An 8,446-nucleotide genomic window follows, 5' to 3' on the forward strand; every position below is an offset into this window, starting at 1 on the left:
TCATCTGGGCAACTCTTCTGGCTGAAGATTATTGCCAAATTCTTCAGTCTTATCTTCTGCACTGTTGTGCTGAGCTACGCCAACATTGAGGATGGGGATATTTATAGCACTTCCTCTTCTAGTGTGTTTTTTCACTTGTCCACCACCTTTTACAACTGGTTTGGAAGATTATAACCAATGCATCCACCATTTATCCAGCCAATTTTTTTAAGACCCTAGAATGCAAGTATGTGATCCTGAGGACTTGTCAATCTTTAGACCCAGTAGCTTTCCCGGCACGTTTTCACAGGTGATGGTGATTGTTTTAAATTTCTCTCTCTCCCATTCAACGTTTAATGTGAAGTAACTGCATGAAGTTTTCTATGTCTTCTACAGTGAAGATAGACTTAAAACATCTCTGTTTTAAGAACATGTTCTGTTTAAAACATTTTCTTGTTTTCTGTATCAATTCCTCAGATTCACTCTCTTGAGGACCAACACTAGTTTTAGTTACTCTTGAAGTATTTGTAGAAACTCTTCACCATCTGTTTTTATGTTACTAGCTAGCTTTCTCTTATCCTTTGCTGGTTCTTAAAGTTTTTCCAATCTCCTAACATATCATTAACCTTTAGATTAATACAGTCTTCCTTTCAATTTTATACAATTGTTAACTTTATTCCGTCACAAATGATTCATCCTCCTCAAAGGATGTTTGAAAAGAAGAAAAAGTAACTCTGTAAAATTCCTCTTCAATTCCTCAGATGATGAAAACCAGACCAGGAAGTGGCACAGATCAAGTGTGATTTAAGTGGTGATAGCATTGTTTTGACATCCCATGTTGTTCCAAGGAAGCTGTATGCTCCCTCTGGTCAATAGTGGTTTCTTAATGGTAACTGATTTCCCGAAGGGGCAACAAAACAACATCCTCAGAAAAAGTTTTTGTGGTTTTTTGGCACACTAAACCCAGCTCCCAGTACTGCCAAAGCAATCCGTTAGTATGCAATGGTGACAGAGTAATACCGAGTTGTGAACCCCGTGCCCAACTACATTTCAAACTCTCATTTAGGGTAGGTGAAGATTTAACCACTCTGGCAACAATCAACAACAATTACTTTACTATGAACTAGGGCAAGATTGATGGAGATTATTTCATAGACATTGAAACACTTCTGCCATTGGTAACTTGCTGCAATAACTGAATGCTGCTGCCTGGATGGAAAGGTATTTTAAAGTTAAAAGTTAAATCCTTCCTCCTTGGTCAAGCTGAACTCTACCTTCTTTAAGAACTTATCATTTCAGAAGATCAAGGATGAGTTTGATCCTTTTCATTCTCTTGCTGTCCTGTGAAGACTGTAAAGTTAAGGGAATTAAATCCCATCCCCTGGCCCTGAGGCACATTCTTGACACTATGATACTGTAATGAATCTGCAATATTCTGTATGTAATGAGTTTGCAAGCTGCAAACTCATGAAGTTTGCAGCTTTCGATTCAACTTTGAAGAGATGAAAGACCCAGGCTCTTTGAATCATATTCTACTTGGTACAAGATGTGTGTGAGTCAGCCCTCATAACACTAGGTTGGCACACAGCTACAGAACATGGTTGAAGTAAAGCTTCAAAGGAGTTTGGATAGATTACAATTGTATAATTTCTTGTTTTCAATTTTTAATTAGAATCATAGAATTTAGAATCCCTACAGTACAGAAAGAGGCCATTTGGCCTAGTCAGTCAGTTTCAACCACAATCCCAGGCCCTATCCCTGTAACCCTGCACATTTACCCTACTAAATCCCAATTTAACATGACCAATCAACCCTTACATCTTTGGACTTTGGGAAGAAACCAGAGCACCCAGATGAAACCCATGCAGATATGGAAAGTGCAAACTCCACACAGACAGCCACCTGAGGCCGGAATTGAACCTGGGACGCTGGGTTCTGAGGCAGCAGTGTTAACCTCCGTGCCGCCATGTCACTGCCCTCTGCTGACACTACCCTTTGTTGGATTATACTATCATGGAGTCTAGTAACTCTTTAGTATCTTGTCCAAATCAGAATTCATCATCCACGAACATCATAGAAATATAGAAACTAGAAGCAGGAGTAGGCCATTCAGCCCTTTGAGCCCGGTCCACCATTCATTTTAATCATGGCTGATCATTGAATTCAATATCCTAATCCCCCCCCCACACCCCATAATCCATTGGTCCCTTTAGCCCCAAGAGCTATACCTAATTTCTTCTTGACATCAAACAACCTTTTGGCCTCAAATACATTCTGTGATCATGAATTCCACACATTCACCACACCCTGGCGTGAAGAAATTTCTTCTAACCTCAGTTCTAAAAGTTTTACCCCTTATCCTCAAACCATGACCCCTAGTCCTGGACTCCCCCATCATTGGGAACATTCTTTCTGAATCTACCCTGTCTAATTCTGTTGGAATTTTTTTTGAGATCCCCTCTCACTCTTCTAAACTGCAATGGATATAATCCTAACTGATCTAGTCTCTCCTTATATTACACATCTGCCATCCCATTGGCTATTGTCCCACTATAGCAATGACATCTTTCCTCCGATAATGACACCAAAATTGTACACAATATTCCAGATGTGGCCTCACCAATGCTCTGTACAATTGCACCAAAACATCCCTATCCCTATACTCAAATCCTGTTGCTATGAAGGCTAATATACTATTTGCCGCCTTTACTGCCTGTGCACTAATCTGTGCGCTAAACTTCCAGTGATTGATGCTCCAAGGTCTCATTGAGGATCCACCTCTCTCAATTTGCACCCGTTCAAGTAATAATCTATCTTCCGATTATTGCTACCACATTTCACATTTATCCACGTTATCTTGACTCTGCCATGCAGATGCCCACATACTCAGCCTGTCCAAATCACGCTGAAACATCTCTGCATCTTCCTCACAGCTCACCCTTCCACCCAAATTCATATCATCTGCAAATTTCAAAATAATACATTCAATTCCCTCTTCCAAATCATTAATATATAATGTGAACATTGAGGTCCTAGCACAGATCTCTGTGGAAACCACTAGTCACTGACTGCCAATCAGAAAAAGACCCATTTATGCCAACTCTTTGCTTCCTATCTGCTAATCGGCTTACTATCCATCTTAAGACATTATCTGTAATCCCATGTGCTTTAGTTTACATAGTAGTCTTCATTCCCCATTGTGAATTATCTCATTTCTGACTGAAAGAGGCCTACATTTGTTTTTGTCCATCCTTTTCTCTTTACATATCTATAGAAACTTCTACAGTCAGATTTTATATTCCCCTCTTGCTTACTTTCATACTCTATTTTTCCATTCTTAATCAATCCCTTGGTTGTCCTTCATTGAAGTTTAAACATCAGAAAGAAAGGAAATAACTTGTATTTATATAGTACCTTTTGTGCCTTCATGACATTCCTAAATGGTTCCCAGATAATAGAGTGTAGCCATTGTGATAATAATAGGAAACCAAGCAGTCAATTTTACTCCACATTACAGACAGGAGAGAAAAGATAAATTGAAATCCTTAATTGTCTTCCCTTACAATCGTACTCAATGCATTTTGAAAAGGTCAATTTAAAAGTAAGAGCAGCAGACTTCTGTGGGTTTAAATAAAGTGGATTATTTATTCATACACTTACCCTGAAAAATCTACACCACATCATTCATACAAAATATACTCGTGAAAAGACAGTTCAAGAAGATAATGCAATCATTAACCACAAAAAATGGTTTATAATTCATTTGTCCGGTGAGGAAGAAATGTTTCAAGTCTGGATGACCCTTCAATGGGCCATCCAGACTCGAAACATTAGCTCTATACTCGCTCCACAGATGCTGTCAGACCTGCTGAGATTTTCCAGCATTTTCCCTTTTTGTTTCTGAATTCATTGGGTGGTGGCAGCATGGAACCAAATTTGTTATTTCCTGCAGAGTATATGGGAAAGGAGAATTTCCTGGTATACATGTTCCCTGAGCTGCAGAGCATTTATTAAATGGGTGGTCATTAAGCAGACTAGGAAAAGGCAGGCAGTGTAGGTAACCGTTCTGTAATGGTGCACTTTCAGACACTTCATTAGTGAACAAAAAAGCATTTATTAATAAGTCATGCTTGCAGCTGGCTCTAAGTTGCCTCAGACTCAGAGAAATAGTCTCCCTAGGGTAATCCTGAGTCCTGATTGGTCACCCAGGCCAGGCGAACCAAAATCTGCTGTGTTGTCTTTAAAGCAACAATCACCCACACCGCTCAAACACTGAATGCCAGTGATGCCAGTATGTGGAGAATATATGACATTTTGGCAGAAAAATCAAAAAAGAAAATTATCTGAATGGTGAGAAATTGCAGAGCTCTGGGATTCAGAGGGTCTAAGTGTTTCTGTGCGTTAATAACAAAAGGCCAGTATGCAGGTTCAACAAGTAATTAGGAAAGCTAATAGAATGCTGTTGTTATTGTGAAGGGAATTGAATACACATGGGAGGGGCTTGTGCCTCAGTTGTATGGGACGCTGGTGAGACTACATCTGGACTACTGTGTACAATATTGATTTCTTTATTTGAGGAAAAATGTAAATGCATTGGAAACAGTTCAGAGAATGATTACCAGACTCATACCAGATATGGCCAAGATGTCCTATGCGGAACGGTTGGACAGGTTAAGTTTGTATCCTCCAGAGTTTAGAAGAGTAAGAGGCGATTTGATCGAAACCTTAAAGATCCTGAGAGATATTGATAGGCTGGATGTGGAGACATATTCCCCATTGTCAGGGAATCTAGAATTGGGGTTGCAGTTTAAAAATAAAGATTTAAGACAGAGCCGAGAACTTTTTTTTCTGGAACTCTCACAAAGACAGTGGAAGATAAGTCTTCGAATATTTTTAAGACCAAGCTGGATAGATTCTTGATTAACAAGTGGGTGAAAGGTTATTAGGATTGTTAGGAATTTGCGGTTGAAGTTACAATCAGTTCAGCCATAGAATCCCTACAGTACAGGACGTCATTCAGTCCATCATGTCTGTACTGACCAGAATCCTGCCCAGGCCCTATTCTCATAATCCCACACATTTACCCTGCTAATCCTCTTAACACTAGGGTCAATTTAGCATGGCCAATCGACCTAACTTGGGCTGTGGGAGGATACTGGAGCACCTGGAAGAAACCCACACAGTCATGGAAGAAAATGCAAACTACGTACAGACAGTGACCTAAGACCGGAATTGAACCTGAGTTCCTGGCACTGTGAGGCAGCAGTGCTAACCTCCATGCTATTGTGACGCCCATGATCTTATTGAATGGCAGAACAGGCTCAAGAGACTGAGTGACCAATTTTTGCTCTTAATGCACAAGTTCTTATGTATGTTCATGACAGCCTAAAGCATAACCATGTATTGTAGATTATATTACTGCATTGGGAGTCACAGCAAAATGGAGAAATGTAATATTTGTAGCCGACTTGATGGTCATTTTTTTCAACGATTGATGTGGCGTTCTCATAGTGTCATAGTGTGTTGTCCAGGTAAAGGTCAATCACAGAGAGAATGCAGAATATCGTGAGAGCAGAAGATGAACAGCCTTGGGGTTGGTGTCTGACTAACTACATCAGGAGAAAGAGAGTTGAGTCTCGCAGTCAGAATTTCAGAAGCTAGTGAGCTAGTTAAAAAACAGTAGCAATCTCTGCATCACATACCAGTGAATATAGGAACAGAATGATCAAACAGGTTAACATGAGGCTAGGGAAAGGGTGCTATTAACAGGCCATAAAGCACTTTGGATCATCCTGAAAGTGTGATTGGTGCTATATAAGTCCAGGCCTTTTTTTCTTCCCTCCTTTATTGAAGACGCAGGTTGTGTATGAAATTCATTAGACAGGAAAAGTCTTCATTCAAGTGATCTTGCTTACATGTGAGTCCAGATAATGAGTTTTTGTATGCTATTGGCTATGCTAGTTTTCGCAATGCAGCTTAACCTGAGGTAATGAACCAGAGAACTCCTACAGGGCAAAAGAAGGCCATTCGGCCCATTGAGTCCATATCAATTCTCCGAAGGAGCATCTTGCCTCGGCCAACCCTGCCACCCTATCCCTGTAACTCCATGCATTTACCACAGCCAATCCACATAACCTGCACATCTTTGGACTGTGGGAGTAAACCAGAGTACAAGAAGGAAATTCATGCAGGTGCGGGGAGAACATACAAACTTCACGCAGATGGTCACCCAAGGCCAGAATCAAACCTGGGTCTCTGGCGCTGTGAGACAGCAGTGCTAACCATTGTTCAAAATGAGCAGGAAAACTCTCTGATATTTTTGCTTCAAGTCATGAACAGTTGTTAACTCTACATTGATTTTCCTCAATAAAAAATTATTTCTTACCACTGTCTTCTTCACTTGTTGATCGGTCTGTTTCACAGAATTCTGCAAAAAATATTCAATTACATGGTTATGATTTTTATATTAATATACATGATCCAGCATTGAGTAATTCAACATTTCTTTTATTCCTGTAGCAAGATTTGTCATAGACACACTGATTAACAAAGAATGTCCCAACTTTAGGCCTAGAATTTCCCTTCCAGGTCAGGAGAATTCCCAGCTCTGAGAGCTCCAACTGTGAAAATGGCTGTCTGGACATTCTTTGTGTGCCTGTGTGCACGCACACACATGCGTGTTGTAGGATTTGAAGTTGGTAGGGGTTTTTTGAGGTGAGGCATGGTGACGATGGGTTGGGTGGTCAGGGGGGCAAGTTGGGGGCTAGTGGTATTTGAGGTTGGGGTTTGCTGTAATATGCATTTAAGGGATAGCAGCATGTATCACTAAAAGGAAAGTGTGTCATGGGATCCACTGTCAGTTTAACTGGACCACCTGGCATACTTCCCTTCTAGTGGGAGGTCAGGAAGTGTTTGAAGGTAATTAAGGATAGAGAGTAGGGGATTAGATGAGTCTTCAGGGTGGGGGAGGTGGGGGGATTTGAAGGGGTCAATAGCATAGTTACCCAAAAGTTAGAAGTGGTTTTAATACTTTTAGTCATTTTCTAACTTATCTTGGGTAACTAATCTGCTAGGGGAGTCAGAACCATCCAAGATGTCCAATTTAAACTGGAATTTCAGAATTTGAGATGCAGGGGAATTACCCAATGGAAGTTGAAACTTCCTGGGCAATTCTTGTGCAATCCTGACATAGTGGACTTCCGGGGCAATTGCTCAGAGCATCTTTCAGATACCTCTGGGATCTGATCCCACAGAGATCATGGTGTTGTGGCAATAATGGGAACCCAGCTCAAAAATAAGCAAGACCGGATACTGAATATCCTGGCTACAAGGAAATCAGGCAAGATAGGGAAGGGAAAAAAGGAGCAGGGATGGTGATGTTGGTTAGGGAGAAAATTAAAGTGCTGGAGAAAGAGAGAACGTCCCACAGGGGCCAAGGACAGAATCTATTTGATTCGAACTAACAATAAAGGTATCATTATATAGCCATTATATAGGGTATATTCTGTTAGCCACCAACTAATGGGAAAGATATGGAAGAATTAACATAAGGAAATTACAGACAGTGTAAGAATTATAGAGTGGTTAACATGGGGACTGTAATGATCCAAATATAGACTGGGCTAACATTAATGTAAAGGACAGCGGAGAGTCAGAGTGCCTAGAATGTGTTCAACAGAATTTTCTACAGCTGTTCAATGGGAAAAGAGGCACTGCTAGATCTGGTTCTTGGGGATGAGATGGACCAACGGGGGCAAATGTCAGAAGGAGGAAATTTCGGAGACAGTAAAGTTTCAGTTAGTTATCGAAAAGGACAAGGAGCAATCCAGAGTAACAGTAATTAACCGGGAAAAGCCAAATTCAGTGGGGTGAGAATGGATGGGGCCATGATATAAATTGGGCTCAATGATTGACTGTCAGAACTGTAGTGGAACAATGAGTGCTTTTAAAGGGGAAATACATTGGATATATTTGAGGTACATTCCCATGAGGTGGAAATGCAGGGGAAACAAAGCCAGAGCTCTCTGATTAATGAAAGATAGTAATATGAAGCAGAAAAATGCTGCATTCACATTTGACCGATGTCAAGTGGATAATAAATTGCAAATAAGGCTGAATAAAGAAGGTTCAGAGGGGAAGTGAAAAAACAAATAAAACAAAAGCAAAGTGGGAGTATGAGCAGAGACATAAAAGAAAATCCAAGGACTGGGCTTTCAGTGCAAGATGGAAATAGCCCCCTTGAATGAACGCATTCAGGATCCCCACCTGATGATAAATATGCAGCTCTCATAGAATTTCTGCAGTGTAGAAGAGGCCATTAAACCCATCGAGTCTGCACCAACTGATAGGTTATCTTACCCTGGCCCTCTCTCTGCCCTATTCCTGTAACCACATGTATTTCCCATGGCCAAGCCACCTAACCTGCACATCTTTGGATTGAGGGAGAAAACCAGAGCATCCGGTTGAA

The sequence above is a fragment of the Carcharhinus amblyrhynchos genome, chromosome 3 (assembly GCF_965287045.1).
Source record: "Carcharhinus amblyrhynchos chromosome 3, sCarAmb.v2.hapA, whole genome shotgun sequence".
Classification (NCBI taxonomy): Eukaryota; Metazoa; Chordata; class Chondrichthyes; order Carcharhiniformes; family Carcharhinidae; genus Carcharhinus; species Carcharhinus amblyrhynchos.